At 42.3% G+C, this 16,155-nt stretch overlaps 1 long non-coding RNA gene across 3 annotated transcripts in view; it reads right to left on the reverse strand.

Moving 5' to 3' along the window:
* Window positions 1–9,902: 9,902 nt before the first annotated feature.
* The window catches only part of LOC108387968 (uncharacterized), an 86,231-nt gene continuing 79,978 nt past the window's right edge, over window positions 9,903–16,155 (reverse strand). For 2 of the 3 annotated variants that reach the window (XR_012132662.1, XR_012132661.1), the window contains one exon: window positions 10,105–15,864. This is a non-coding gene — a long non-coding RNA (uncharacterized lncRNA). Of the gene's footprint in view, window positions 10,083–10,104; window positions 15,865–16,155 lie in introns of those variants that run through there. The other variant, XR_012132663.1, reaches the window with a different exon arrangement.

Here is a 16,155-nt window from a genome sequence, read left to right on the forward strand (position 1 = left end):
CATAAGAATCAAAGAGCTAAATGGTAAGAGCTAAAAACTATAAAACTCAAAAGAAAACATAAGCATAAATCCTTGGATCAGGCAATGGTTTCTTAGATATGACATCAAGAGCACAGGCAATAAAAGACAAATAAATTGGACATCACCAAAATTAAACACTTTTGTACTTCAAAGGATAGCCTTAGGAAAGTTAGGACAACCCACACAACAATAATATCAGTCATATCTGGTATATATGAAGAGGTCCTACAAGTCAATAATAAAGACAATAAAGAAGCAATGTTAAAATGCGTAAAAGATATGAATGGACTTTTCTCCAAAAACAATATACAAATGGCTAATGACTACATTAAAAGATACTCAACCTCATCAGCCGTCAAAGAAATACAAATCAAAACCACAACAAGATAAGACTTCACACCCATTAGGACGGTTATAATAAAAATGACGATACCACATGTTGGTAAGGATGTGGAGAAACTGGAACATTCGTTCACTGCTAGTGGGACTATAAAATGGTGTAGCCACTTTGGAAAACAGTCTAGCAGCTCTTCAAGAGGTTTTACTCAGTTACCATGTGATCCAGCAGTTCCATTCCCAGGTATAAGCCCAAGAGAAATGAAAACATACAGCCACACAAAAACTTATACCTATAGCCGAGTTGTTCATAATAGCCAAAAAGTAGAAACAACCCAAATGTTCATCAACTGATGACTGGATAAATAAAATGCAGTACAACTATACAGTGGAATATTATTCAAGCATAAAAAGGAAATTCTGATGTATGCTACAGCATGGATGTACCTTGAAAACATTATGCAAAGCGAAGGAAGTCAGTCCCATATGGTACGATTCCATTGCCCAAAATAAGCAAATCCATAGAGATAGAAAGTACATTAGTGGTTGTCTACAGCAGGGGAGATTGGAGGGAATTATGGAGTGACTGTTGAGGGGCATAGGGCTTCTTTATGGGGTGATGAAATGTTCTAAAACTGACTGTGGTGCTGGTTGCACAACTCAGTGAATACACTAAAAAATGTCAGATTCTGAGGTAATTGTATGGTCTGTGAATTAGAGCTCAGTAAAGCTGTTATTAAGAAAAACAGACCACTAAAACTGTAACATACCGATCCTGCCTTTAAAGTTCAATATTTTGCTCATCATGGATTTTTCTGCATTAGTATTAGGTCAAAAATATATTGCATTAATACACTACTTATCTTGATTACTGAATGTTTGGTCAGCTCCTTAGATTTTGTGCCTGAGGCAAGTGCCCACCTTAGTGATGGCCCTGAAGTGGGTGTGGTGACAAAGACAATGTGTTTTAAAGAGCCTTCCCTGATCACCAGGGGAGGTTTGGAGGCATTCCTCCATTCTCTCCTCCTTTCTCCCCAGCCTGAGTTGTCCACTGAATGCTTCGCCATTAACTCTCCTGATGCATTTGTGCTGCCCCTTCGCTGACACTTCCTTCCACCGGCTTTGTACTTATGAAGATTAAAAAAAGGTTATAAAACTGAAAATGGACAAGTATCCTTATCTTCCCAAAAGGGGAAGAAAAGAAAGAAGATTCTACAAATAACAGACCAGTGAACATGAAATAGATCTCCTAGCAAACTGCAAGACTATACTATTTCACAAGATGGTTTTATGAATTCAGAAAGCAAAGTGGTTGCCCATAGTAGCCAGTAAAGTTTCACTAAAACCAAAAAATGTCAAATGACCTTCATCGCCTTTTTTGATACAGTTATTCGACTACAATAAAAGATGAGGGAATTGCTAAACACAGTGAATATCTAGCTGTTAGCAACGCATCCGGCAGCATCTTTATATCCTTATGAATAGGATAAGGAAAAGTAGGCAAAATGACTGTATATTAGGAAGAGTTGTAGCTATTTGATGACACACAAATTCAGTTTTACTATAAGCTCAATATATGTCAAGAGAGTGAAGCAGCTGTAAAAAAAAAAAACCCGAATTAATCTCGGTCTACATCCAAATCCAAATGTCTGACAAGAGGCCTGTTTTCCTCTCCAACCAGTTTCTCAGGAATACCGTACTCAGTTCTGGAGGTTCCCCTTTTGAGGGGACATTAACCAACCGACGTGTCTACAGAGAAGGACACCTCAGCTGGAGTGGAGAATCAAAGGATTGCAAAACATTTTTTATGAAAACTTGAGGTCAGGTAGTCAGCATAATGTAGTAAAGCCAAAAGGGAAATATGATGGCTACCTTTAAATATTTGAAGGACTTGGGGGGGAAAAAAAAAAGGAAAAATGAAATCAACTTAACACAACCCAGAAAGGCAGAATTAAAGCCAGACAATATAAGCTATTTTTTTCAAATAGTCAACTCAACAAAAAGAAGATTTGCACACACACACCCCCCGCCCTCCCGCCACAGCCTGAGCTGTTCCAGACTCAAATGGTCTGGCTTATGAAGCAGTTACTGTTCATGAAAGCATTCAAGTTAGAAAGTCTTACTGGGACAGTGGAGATGGGATTTAAGTAAGTAGATGAGGTTGGAGCTCATGTCTTATTGGGTCTCTTCCAAATTAGCAATACTATGAATCTGCATTTCGTCTTTTCTCTCCCTGCTAGCCTTTCATGTACTTCCTACGGCAGTATTTGGAAGATGTACTTCAATTAGAATCCGTGAGCTCTACCTTATTCCATTCCCCATACTAACTCTCCAGCCCTCCCTCCCCCCTTCCTCCCTGTCACCATCTTCCATGTTCCCCTTTAGGCTGACAAAGTACAACGCTTCTTGCTCTTCCCACAGTCTCCACTGAAACTGGTGATGTGAGAAGAAAAGCATAATAGGAAAGCCAAAAAGCGAAGAGGAGAATAATAGGAAAGAAGACTGAGCCCAGGTAGCGTATTATGCTGGTGTGCTCTGATGTTAAACCCCTACTGCTTGCCTGCTCTGGGACACATGCAGGTCTCTGAACTGACTGAACCAGGTTCACAGGCATTAGCCTCAGAAACGTCTACATAGCTTTTCTCTTTCTGCATAGCATTCAATGCTTGTAACACATTCGGTGTCTGTTTCCCCTGCTCCGCTGGTAAGTTCCAAAGGCCAGACCATGACAGCTTGGTCTCTGCTGAATCCCCAGGGAGGCACTCAATAGATACCAATTAAACAAATAAAGAATTTCTCCATATATTCCAGACTGATGATGCTGAGGCTGATGGAAATCCTGTTTCAGACCAAGCATTAGACCATGCACAGAACTTGAGAGCTAATAGGGGTGTCAGAAAACACCTAGCATAACCCCTATATTTGATAATGAATAAACTGGAGGCTGGGGCAATGAAATATTCAGCTAGGAAGTAGCAAGCTGGGAGCAAAAATCAGTTCTTCTGGTTTCTGGGAGACATAAGGTCATACGAGTGAAAAAAAAAGCAGAGGCTTTAGACTCAGATGAAACTGGGTTCCAATGCCAACTCTTCCTTTTACTAATTCTTTGATTTTAAGCAAGTTCCTCACTGTCTCCAAGTCTCAGTGTGCTGGAAAGTAGAGGGGAAAGATAATGCCTTTAACTACCTCACGGGCACACAGGCCGTGCTCGGGAAGCGGTGGCTTTGATAAGGATTCCAAGGTCCGTGCTCTGCGCACTACAACACATGGGCCCTGGGCTTGGTGCCTGTAGGAAAAGAAACTTATCCAAGCTAAGGGGGTGGGGGAAAGGACAACCAAATACTGGTGGCTGCTATGTGCTGCTAAGCACTTTCCCACAGTCGGTCGAAAACACAGAGTTGTACATCCAGAGTGGCTCCTTCCCCAGGAAGTCCTCTTTCGGCTGGGAGCTCATAACCATGGAAGGCAATCCATTGCGAGCTGAATACCTTTGGTGAGTCATCTCCTTGGGCATCTAAACCTTCTCAAGTTCCACCTTTAGGGTCTTCCATACAGAAAATAATAGAGAGCCACTGGACCTTCTGAGTGCTTATTATCTGTCAACTATTCTAGATGGTACTTGAGGGCAGAGGACCAGGGAGCATGTCTAGTGCAGAGATTTGTCACTGTGGGAACGTAATAAAGCAAAGAATGAATAAACAGGGCCCGGGGATGACTCGCCGCTGCCCTTACTATTTGCTTCCTTCCCTCCTCATCGACTGCTTCTGATGTTCACCAGACCAGCTCCAGCTTCCTGGGTGACACAGCCCCCTTCTCCTCTTTCTTGATGGTGTTCCTGCTGAGACGTCACACTCTAGAGATTCCTTGACTCACTTCCTCCAAGGGAACTTTCCCATTTCCTGCACCCAGCACACACTCTACTCTGTTAGGTCTGATGCTTTGTCTACCCAGAACATCTCATCAGACTGCGGGCTGATCATCCCATTCTCATGAGTAAGATCAATTCTGGAATTAATCTGGCTGCCAATGTATTGAGGCATTTATCTTTGGATTTTTTAAGAGCTATCATTTTGGTGTGAGGTATACAGGCAAGACAGAAGAGGTGCTTTCCAGAATAAATCAGCCTAGAGAAATGAATGCAATAATCTTGTCTTATTGGACTTATTTATCAGACTGTCAGAGGAATTCAGGAGCTGAGAGGAGAGATGGCTGAAGGGAGGTCTGGCTTGTTTGTCAGAATAGACACCTGTGTTCTTTTAGAGCAGTTCTTGGGGATGATTCAAGAAGGTCGGGATGGATGGGAGGGGAAAGGATGATGCTGATTAACATAGGTGGAACTTCATGTAACTGTTGTGGGTTCAAGGCTTACAGAACTGAACTACAAGAATCATGGACTACAAGAATTCCACATGTGTTCCTCTAGTTAACCAACAGCCACTGAGTTTTCAAAATCCCATGGCAATTCTAAAACACAGCAACTACTTGGAACACAGACTGAGCAGAAGAGCAGCCTAAATGAATCCCCTGTGGGAAGGGAGAATCCAGATTCCAAGGACTTGGGTCCTCCACACCCCTTAACCAAGGAAGTTCCTGCTCCTTGAAGAGCTGCCAGACAAAAGAGCAAGATTTAGGCAAATAGAAATGAAAAAGAGAATCATGCCCATGGTCACAAGAGATTGTCTTTGTATTTACCGTAGTTCCTCTTAGGAGAGGATGGCATTCCAGAACCCTTATCTCACTCCTGCCCATCAAGATTCCAAGTCTTCTGATTTCACGCTAAGATATTTCCAATTTCTATATCAGGACTCAATACTATAAAAGCAGCAGGCTGGGGAACCTTCATTGCCCCCATCTCTAAATAGAGAAAACAGAAGAAAGCCGGGGGAGGAAGGGCTTTCTTCCTCCTCTGAGAAGGAGTACATCTTGTTCTTGGGAAGACTATGCATCAATATTCATTTACTCAACACATTTTTAGGAGCTCTAACTCTGTAAATAAAGCAGAATGCAAAATTATACACACTCTGTGATTACAAGCATGCAGAAAAAACATTCTTTCCGTGCTAAGAACGACAAGAGATTACACCTCGGTTGTATGAGGGAAGCAGGATTATAGGTGACTGTCCATCTTTTTCTCAACATTTTTGAAACACTACCATATTGCTTTGATATATATATATTTTTTAATTTAGAAATAAATCAGTACGATGGATATGCCAGAGCTGTTCTCTTTCCTTCTGACATGTTGGCCAGGGAAGAGAGACTGGAGACAGGGCAAACGCCAGCAAGTGTGTGTACCTGTGAAGGTCACTGAGGGCTGCCGTCCAAACACCAATTCCGGACATGTTTGCATCAGGCAGAGCAGCCAGACACCTCTGCAAAGTACTGTCGAGAGAGGTACAGGGGTGACACCTGAACTTGAATCTGCAAACCCCAATCTATAGGAGACTTGAGGCCCAGGGCTGGGTTGCTGATACTTGGTCTGTACCAAGCCAGGCGCATTTGCACCTCTCTTCTCTTATACTCTTTTAAAATTGTTCCATAAAGAGAACACCAGCTATCTGAGAAATGACATGGTTCTTATTCTTCCATTGTCACCTCCTCAACTCCATCCTCCAGCAGTGCCAAGCATGATTCCAGCATCGGAATAAATAATTATTGAAGCCTAAAGAGGCATGCAAAGCAGTAAAAGAGAAGTCAGTTCAATGACAGAAAGCTGCATTTTGTCAATTTTCAGTGACCAGCCTAGGGAATGAATCGGATGTCTGCTGGTTTAGCAGGGAGAAGGCCCTTAGGTACCGGTCACAACCTATGCTAATGATACCCGGGCTCCAATGCCCTTCCTCTCTGGCTTTTTCTCTTTTAACAGATAAGATACATGTTGCTTTGAGTTGGGTGTCTTGCCTCTTCGACTGCGTGGCACAGAATGTTATTTACTGGCAAGTAGTCCAGTCTCCTGATATAGATAAGTCTGTGTGGCATACACTGTTGATTGGCTACGTCAATACTCATTTCATTTCAAATGCCATTTTTCCTTGCCCTTCTTTATTATGGAAACTGGAAAGAATAAATGTTTAGTTCCAGCCAGTAGTTCTCTTTCCAGATTTGACCAATGAGCAGAAAGAAGTGTACTGAGAAGCTTCTAGAAAAACCTGTGCTTCCTAGGAAAGGAACACACAATGCAGGCACCTCCACAGTCCCCATCTTTCTACCTTGAACATGAACGTGATACCTGAGCAGTAATAGCCTTCTTGTGACTGCAAAGTAACAGTTTGAGAATCAAAAACAAAAAACGGTGAGAATGTTGTACAGAAATGAGCCTGGGTCCTCGAGTGCATTGTCAAGTATCTAAACTAATGCCAGAACTACCTTTCTCTGGGCTTCTTATTGCATGAAAAGATCACATATTTGTTTAACTGTTCTTAGTTGGGTTTTTAGCAAGTTGAAGCAAAAGACATTCTTAACTGAGTCACTCTCTTGAGTCAATCATTTGCAACCAGGCAAGATCTGCACATAAATACGACTAAGACATTACCCTGCTTAACTCCTCAGTAGCTCCCCATTGTCTCTAGAATAAACTCTAAAAACTCTAAGGGTCTTAGCATGGCTCCTGATAATCCCACCTAGATTTGCTTATATATATATAAGGTTCCCTGATAATCTTACCTTGTACACCTACCCAGGCACATCTCTTTCAAGCCATCTTTGACTTCACACTCTAGTCATTCCAAAATAGCTTAATAGTTCTATAAAAAACACACTTTCTTTGGCCCTGTGACTTTGCTTATGTTTTCTCCATCCAAGATGTTCTTTCCATCTTTTTTTGCCTCTTCCCACTTATCCTTCAAAAATATCATTGCTTAAGCATCACTCCCTTCCAGCAAGCTTGTCTCCATACTCCCAGCCAGGGCGGAGTGCACCTCCTCTATATTATGGTAGCACTTGGACATACTTCTGTCTTGGCACTAATCAAGTTAAAGTGTCCATTTGCAAATCTGACTTCTTCCCTAAAGAGTGGGGTTTCTCTGACAGCAAGGCCTATCACTTCACTATTGTTTGCAACCTAACACTGATCACAGTCTCTGGCACCATAGGAGCTGCTCAGTAGGTAACTGTTGAAACACATCATGTTCCAGATGTGCGTATACACACACAGACACCTGTGTTCTTGGGTGGATGAATCTTTGTGCCAAATATTCATTCATTCATCCACTCATTCATTCATGTATACAAAAGAGAAAAGCTTCAGTAATCCCAAAGTCTAAAGTCACAAAGACAGAAAACTCAAGAAAAACAGCCAAATATGTCTTTCGAGTGTTGTAAACACCCTCAACATGAAACCCAACTGCTTGAGTAAAGAGAAGGCCTCTATAAAATATTGACCAACGTTGACATACAGTCATAATCCAGCAGCAGATGGGTTTAAAGCTATGGTTAAGGTCAGAGAACTGAGTGGGGGGTATGAAAAGAGGGGATACTGTACCAGTGAAATCGTCCAGTTTTTAAAAGTTCTACCCATCCAGTTATCATTAGAATATAAAGCTATAAAATCCCAATGCACAGGAAGAGTTCCCTCTGTTAAATCTTTTGTTTCCAGATTCTTCAATTTCTTCATCTATCAATATCCTACATCTTCAGATATGTACTTGTTTTGCTTAGTGTGAGAAAAAAACCTTTGATCAGTTCTGTGCCCCTGTGTTATTTTCATTTCTTTCTCCTTTGGCCACCGAACCTGTAAAATGAGTGGCCGTAGCACTGTGACCACTGTCTCCCGTTTTATTTATTAATCCCCTGCAACAGGGAGCTGTCCCCACTGCACTGCTGAAAATGTGTTCTCAGGATCACTGATAGACCAATTACGAAGCGCAATCATCAAATTCAAAAGCCTCAAATTTCTCTTGGTCTGTGATCTTTGGCCTTCTCTTCGGTGCCTCTAACGCCCATGAGCCCTTCCCCTCTATGCTTTCTTACTCTGAGCTTTGGTGACAACAGGAAGCCTGATGCCCTAATTCTCCAGTCTATCCTTCTTTCACTTTTACTGGGCTTTCCTTCTTCCCCCGTTCCCGGACATGGGCACTCTCCACAAAGGCAAAGGATGTTTTTGTCAGTGGAACGCCCACCACCCCCAATCTGAGGTCCACAAAAACCTGGAGAAGGGGCACACGACAAAGCAACCAGTTTGGAAATCTGTCAGAGAATGTTTTGAAATCCATCTGTAGCTCCCGGACTACTGATGATAAACTCCAGGTCTACAAGATACAGTCCCAACACCCAAACCTGCTGTCAGCGAGGCTCTAATCTACCTTTTCACCTTCTCTCTCATCCATCCCCTACAGAACAGCTCCATGGAGAAGGCATTCAGGAAATACCTGTTGACCAACCGGATGAATACACAAATACTTTATGTCTGGGTAACTCACTGTCTACCCCACCCCCACCACTGTGCATCCTTCAACAATGTAACAGGCCTTATACTTGCTCATCCTTAGGGTTTATCCACATCACCTTCCTTGCACGAAAGGCTTTTTCTGTTTATTTACCATTGATGGAAATCTCGTCCAGTATGCAAGGCCCAGTGTGAATCTCACCTTCTCCAAAGGCCTCCTCCTCATTTATATAATATTTCTGATATCCTATATTGAGCATGTAATGCATTATTATTTTTTAAATGAATTCTTGCCCAGCGACATTTGAATCCACGTGGAGATGGGCGGTATCATGCCTCTTTGCACCGTCCTGCCTATAAACCTAATAGGGCACCTTACATAGGGGAGATGCCTGGAAAATCGTTCCTGGCTGCCTTCTTTCAAGTACTATAGTTGTCTTGGAAGCTCTAGCTTGAAATCAGACCTAGATTTCAATCCCAGCTCTGAACACTAGTAAAATAACCTGAGGAAGTCATTAAGTCTCTGCAGCCTTGGTTTTCTGATCTGTAAAACTGGGTAGTTCATAGCACTGACTCACGCCCATGTTGTGAGCTTAGTGGGATCATGAAAGCACTGTGCTTATGCAAAGTGTTTGACACACGGTAAAAGCTTCAATAAAAGGCTGTTGTTAATGATGAAGATGATGATTCTTCAGTTATAGATTAGACCTAGATCAATGCCATGGTGAAATGAGTATCTTTTTTTTGAAACTCTGTGACCACTCTGAGGGAAGCTCAGTCACAGGAGAGTACTTGCTTATTCTAAAGAATAAAGAGTATCTTATTCTAAAGGAAGACAGATGCCCTCACGCCCCACCCATGCTATGGCAATGCAGCAGCAGAGCTTTAAATTATGTTTGAATATAGCCCATTTCCAGGATTGCTTCTCCCACAGCTGTCATGTCATGACCCAAGCACTCAGACAGAGGAAGACCCCATTAGCTCCTCACCAGGGTGAACAGGAAATAAAAGCAGAGGGTCACTGTCTCTCTCTATGCAATAATTTCACCAAATGGCAGACAAGTGCACCAGGAGGCTGTTACTGAAATAAAACCTGAAGGTTGTGATGACTATAGGGTCAGTGATCTGAAAGATGACAAGACTGTTTTTAACTTACCCTTCCTGCGTTAGATGGTAGCTAAGCTGCTCTCCAGCTTTTATTCCAAAGATAGCACATCTGTGGTGAGAAATCTCTGGACCTTAATGATATCCGTGTCTGAAAGATGGCTCTCTGAAACTCTGGACTGCAGTTTCATTTCAAAGTTCAACAGAGACCGTGGTTTATTATGAGAAAGGAAGAGGCCTGTAAGTAGTAGAGTGGTGTTTACTTTGCATCACCATTTTCTGTCTCCAGGTCTCAGGAGTCGAATGCCTACCTTGGAAGACTAGATTCAGTTTGACTAGAGCAGGGGAGAACTGGACAGACAAAACACAAAACTACTGAATGAGCAATTTAATAACATAGGGAAACAATAACACAGAAAACATAGGGACAATCCAGATGACGAACACATACTTTAACATTTTGGAAGCAGTTAATATCATTTGAACAGACCAGGAACATAATCAAAGCATAAAGACCATTGATATATTGAAACCCCTCCCATATCTCCCATTTCTCTTCATGGCTAGCATGTCTGAGTACAAACTTAGCAAAGCTGTTAACATGGATGACTACATGGCTGTTAACGGATCTTTTGTCCAGATGGGATTCTCTTTGGGCAAAGCAAAATCAGCAAATTAATTAGCAAATAGGAAACAGTTCTGCAAAATGACCATGAGTTCTGTACAGCTAAACTCAGGGACCTCAAGTCTGGCAAAAAAAAGCCCATATGATTTCTCCGAGGGTCCCACAATATAACTTTTTATTAACTCATGTTGCAGGGAGGCAGAGATGGGAGACCAGGAAACTTTCTCAGATTTTCCATAATTTTCTCACAGGCTATTTGATAAGTTCCCATACATTTTCTTGTCTAGAGTCAAATGTCCTTCTCCCACCTACATATGTAAGAGACATATGCTGGAGGTTTTCTTCTTTCTAAGTATGATTTACCCTTTGCCAGTATGCCCTTCCTGTGGGGTGACAACAACGCCAGAGTTAGAACCATTTGCTTAGTACCAGCTTCAAAAATCCTGAGGACATAACCCACCAAACTGACTGACTACAGGCCCAGAGCAATGACTTGGGAGCCCTTTTGACGAGTCAAACACCAACACAGATGCCCCTCCTAGTACAGGTCACAGGGAGAATGCGTGCCATACCTTAGCAGACCAGAAGCTGGGTGACTGATGACTGGCAGCAAGGGAAATCCATGCCCACACTATCGAAAACTCATGCACACCCCCAACCTTCCAGCTGAGCAGGCACACTCTATGGCTGCTCTCCCTGCTTCTAGCCTCTCTGCTGCATAAGAACCCAGTAATGTCTTGGAAAGGGTCAGCTCTCAAGTCTTTGCCTGTTTACAGAGGATGGAGTTATAAATCATCAGAAGGTTTTTATTTGCTGCTAGCATGCATATGACATTTAAAAGTATGGTGGTAAAATGGAATTTACCCATTCAAATCACTCTCCCTTACCTACATACAATGAGGGAAGGAAGGGACAGATTCAGTGGGTTAGGATGAAAACTTTTTAGGATAATCTAGATTTAGGGTAAACTGAGGCCTAGAAATGTTACCTGTTGCCCCACAAGCTGTCACCCAAATAGGAACACCATTCCACTTCACTTCAAAACACCCTCCTCTAGCAAATGGAGATTTAGTTGCTGAGGCTGAATTCTGTGTCAGGAGATGGGGGTGCTGGTCTCAGATCTTCCATCAACCAGATTTAAGGATGTGGAAGATTGACTTCTCTCCCCTGAGCCTCATTTTCCTCTTTTGTAAAAGGTTAAATGACCTGCTTCTAGGCTCCTAAATAGCCAGGAATATATAAAAGTGAAGCCACAGAAGGCAATGGAAATCCTAATTTTTAATAATTCTTATCCAGAAGCCACCCATAAAACTAAGACTGAATCATTAGAAGGACATGTTAACAGATTATTTCCTGGCAATTGTGTCTGACCTCTACATAGAAGCCCTACATTTAATCTCCTACTGTAATAGCTGTGAAAGAAACCAGAACTGCCTATAAGGAAGGATAACAGACCGACAGAAAGGATGTTTTAAAACCTGGCTTTAGGACTCTGTAATGGAAGCGAACCAATAAACAGGCAGATAAAACACAGCCGAGACTATATTTTTCTGATTTCTAGAGCTCTTTCTGGATGACCCCAATTGGTCACAGATACCTAGAGACCTGTGTTCTTTTGGTGATTGTATGCAGAACAGAGACATGCAGTCACACCAAACTACAGATGTTGCTATGATCCAGCAAACAACACTGAGAAACGGCCGGCCTGGAGGGTGGTTGTCAGGATAGACAAAGTATCGAGGATTCTAATAGAACAAGTCGGAAAGGGCCAGACACACGGGCCTCATCACCTGCAGCTGCTGCTGCCTGAATGACAGAACGATCCTTTGTCTGCCTCAGCAGGCCCATCATATGCTTGGCTTCTGGTGACAACACTTGTGGGAAGCATGTGGCTCAGGGGTAAATCAACCCCTTGGAACATGCTGGATCAGATGAAAATGGAAACCGTCATGTTATCTGGCTGGAGTGGAGGTATGGGGAATGGCCTGGAAAATTCACTTCACGAAACTAAAATTTCATGAAGAGAGACAGGAAATTTTCTCTGGAAGGGACAAATTTCTTTTAAGGCATTGATGACATAAAGTGAAATAAAGCCAACTAAAAAAAATAATTCTGTGGCTTAGACTTTTCAAAAGTCCCAGGTGGAAAAAGCTTGTGATCACATTTTAGAAACGCTTCAAAATATCTGTGAATTGGGCTCTGCACCCACACGTAATCATGAGCCTTGGTGGTAGACAGATGGCAAGTTATCTAGCACAGAACCCGATTCTGTCCCCAGAAAGACCTAACTAATCCCAGACAGACAGGGACTACTGAGTGTTGAATTCTACAGCCTTTCTTGGGCACCCATTCAGTAATAACAACCCCATCCTTGGATAATACAAAGACGACAATGTCAATTTAAGCTAGGTGGTCATGGCCATGCATCCTGCTGAAATGATCTTTTATCCAGATGTCAACTCCAGAATCTCAAAGGACCTCTGAGATGTGCCAAGATCTCAATTTCCAATCCTTTGAAGTTTCTCATTCTACCCCTCCCCTAATCTCTTCTTCCATCTCATCCTCCTCCCAGGTTACCAGTCACCTCCTAGCTCTCCTCTAGGTCTCTGCTCGCCTTCCCCCACTAAAGTGTCCCCAGGACTCTCAATGCCTTGAGGTTTTGCCAAACTTTCCCCATGCATCTCCTATCCCACCCAAGAGAAATCCCACCAGCCACTCTCCCTGCTAGTTCCTGGGCCGGGGTGAAGACACCCAGGTGAACAGTGCCCCAACAGAGGGCGTTTGCCAACTTCACCAGGTATCGGCGCGGTGGGGAAATCGCTTTGCTTGCCCACAGTCAAGAATGTGGCTCTTTAAAAACTTCTCCATTCTCCTTGAACTCCCTATCCCACTGTACTTTACTCTCAGAAGATGATGTCTCCTCCTCTTCACGGAGGAAATAGAAGGTATCTCTTAAAGTTACCTATTGAAGTAACTCTCAGAGGTTCTTCACATATGCACTTCTGAAAGTAGCACTCTTTTTTTGTGACTTTCCTACTTTCTGCAGGAAGGGGCATTCCTTTTCTCCCCTTGTAGGGTTTTAATGAGAATTAAATAAATCAATGCACGTAAGATGCCTAGTACAATGCTTGGAAGGTCATAAATATTGGTTCCCTTTCATTCTTTCCTCTATGAATTTAATTCTTCCTTTTTTTTTTTTTTTTGCCAGATTCTGTTACCTTCTGAGTTCTAAGGGACCCTACTCTCTTAGCTTTCTTTTCTCTTTCTTATATCTTCAATCTCTCCCTTTCTGTCTAGCTGTTTCCTCTTTATTGACAAGCCTACTCAAGTAATTCCTCGCCGTTTAAAATTATTTTTTCATTCTGACATCTAAGTTGTCACGTCCTCCTTTTGTTCAAATATTGAGAGGAGTGGCCCCAAACTCTCAGCTGCCTTCACTTCCTAAGCTCTGGGCAATGTCCCATTTTCCTTCAAAACTTCATTGAAACTGTGTTCACTAAGTTTATGAATGACTCCCTATATCTCTATACCAATGGCTTCTTTCCAGTCCTCACCCTGCTCAAATTTTTATCTCATTGACCTGTTCTTTCAACTACACTTCTTTTCTGGTACTTCCTATCTCAATTTATGGCGAGTGACCTAGTTCCAATAGCAGCAAGCTAGCATATTAATGCAACCTGTGGGGCCTCCTTTTCCTTTCCCCAGCCTACATCACCCACCTGATGTTTAATGACCCTTCTTTTAGCTAATTCTCAACCCTAGATAGTCCTTTCCAACCTTTTTTGCCAGAGTTCAGACCCCCATCAAATCTCACCCGGACTACTGAGCAGCCCTTTAACCATCTGGCCTTCACACCCTCCCTGTTTCTTTTCACCCTCCACACTGCTGCTGGAGTTCTTTTCTTAAAAATTAATCAGTTCTTCTCATCCACCTGCTGACAACCGCGAGGGTTCCCAGTTGTCTCTGTTGTGTACAAGCTGCACAACTGGACCCTCAGAATCTGCCCCAGCTCTCTGCTCCAGCCTCCACACCTCTCCTCCATCACACCTTATGGTCTGACTAAGTTACTCTTCACCGACACATCAAACGCCTCACAACTCCCTGTTTTCGCACATGCTAACCAACTGAAATGCGATTTCACTATTCTCCATCTGGAACATGCCTACTCACCTTTCAAAACTCAGCTTAAACATAACCTTTCCTGAAAGCGCCTCACAATCACCTGGGCTGTTCTGCTCACTGCTCTGAACTCAGTGTGCCTATGGCACCTTATTCTTATCTCTTGAGGACCATTAAGTCGTCTCCAACTCGTCTACCTTGTCTGGGTCATGAGGTTCATGAGCTCTTTGGAAGAAAGAAATACTCTATTCAACTCTGTATCTCCAATACCCATCTGGTTTCTTGTTTAACAAATGTTTATTGCAAGAATATAAAGAAAAGATAAGGTAAAAATGTATGTATAACAGAAGTAAACAGGAGCAGAATAAAATTGAATAAGGGCACATTATATCCTCTCCATGACTGACAGATAAGATACCCTAGTAGAAAAGAATAGGAGATAAGGACACTTCACCCATGCTCCGAAAACCTAGATTCTACTCCATCAACTCATTTCTTTCCACTGCCCACACAGGAATGTAATCCAGGAGAAGTACAAATGACTGTACTCTTCTCTCTCTTTTAGGCTTGTTGATACCACTTTTTATCCTCTTCCAAGATCAACTGTCAAAATCAAACTTGATCATAGTATCATCATTTTAATGCAGGTATACAAGACAGTCCAAATTCTCTGTCCCTAAATTAAATTTGGCTGTTGCTAAGAGACATCAGGCTTCAGTCCAAAGAGTCAAAACCTGGCACTACCACTGAACTCAGGTTCGTGAGGCACCCAGATATGTTAAGAATGCTCACCCTTTGGGAGAAATAAAAAATATAGATGAACTATTTTATAAACCCAGTTTCATAAATCCTCTCATCTCATCCACAGGCAAACACTCTCAGAAAACAGACAAGCCAAAATATATCATTCAGCATGGCTTAGTCTAACTGCTCAATAAAGCCATCAGCACGGCCTTACTTACCTGGGTTTGCACTTTCTCAGACACATAGCAGGAAGCTCATGCATGCAAAAGCCTAGCGAGGACCAGAAATCAACATTCTCTATTGATTGTTGCCAGCTGAGTTCAGATGGAGGGAATGGCCTCCGCCAAGACAAGGAAAGACCTCAAAAGGCTGATGTATACAGACTTGCATCCTAACAGACTCGCCTCAGCTCTCTTTTGGAAGTGGTAGTTTCCCTCAAATTCTGCTAGAATTTCTTTGCTTTGCAGAAATGTATTTAGCCACTGCTTCAACTGGAGCAGACTATGGGGCACGACTCTTCCTTCAGGATAATCTACAAGAAAAGGAGGGATATCATGGTTATAAGGAGCAGGTATAATGCCAGCTTCCATTCGGCATTTTCTTTGACTTAAATGTCAAGAAAACTCGGCAGTGATTAACATATCAAAACCTCAAAGAAAGGCAGTAGATGCAAGGAAAGCAATACAGTCTATTTTCCCTGCTCTAAATTCCTTTAATTAGGTTTGCACAGGTATCCATATTTTAGGGCATCCTTTTGTGCACGAATTACAAAGCGGTACTTATATACTCCTACTTGCAGAGATAGAGAACTAATGAAAGATTA

This window comes from Manis javanica, chromosome 6, assembly GCF_040802235.1.
Source record: "Manis javanica isolate MJ-LG chromosome 6, MJ_LKY, whole genome shotgun sequence".
In the NCBI taxonomy this organism is placed as follows: Eukaryota; Metazoa; Chordata; class Mammalia; order Pholidota; family Manidae; genus Manis; species Manis javanica.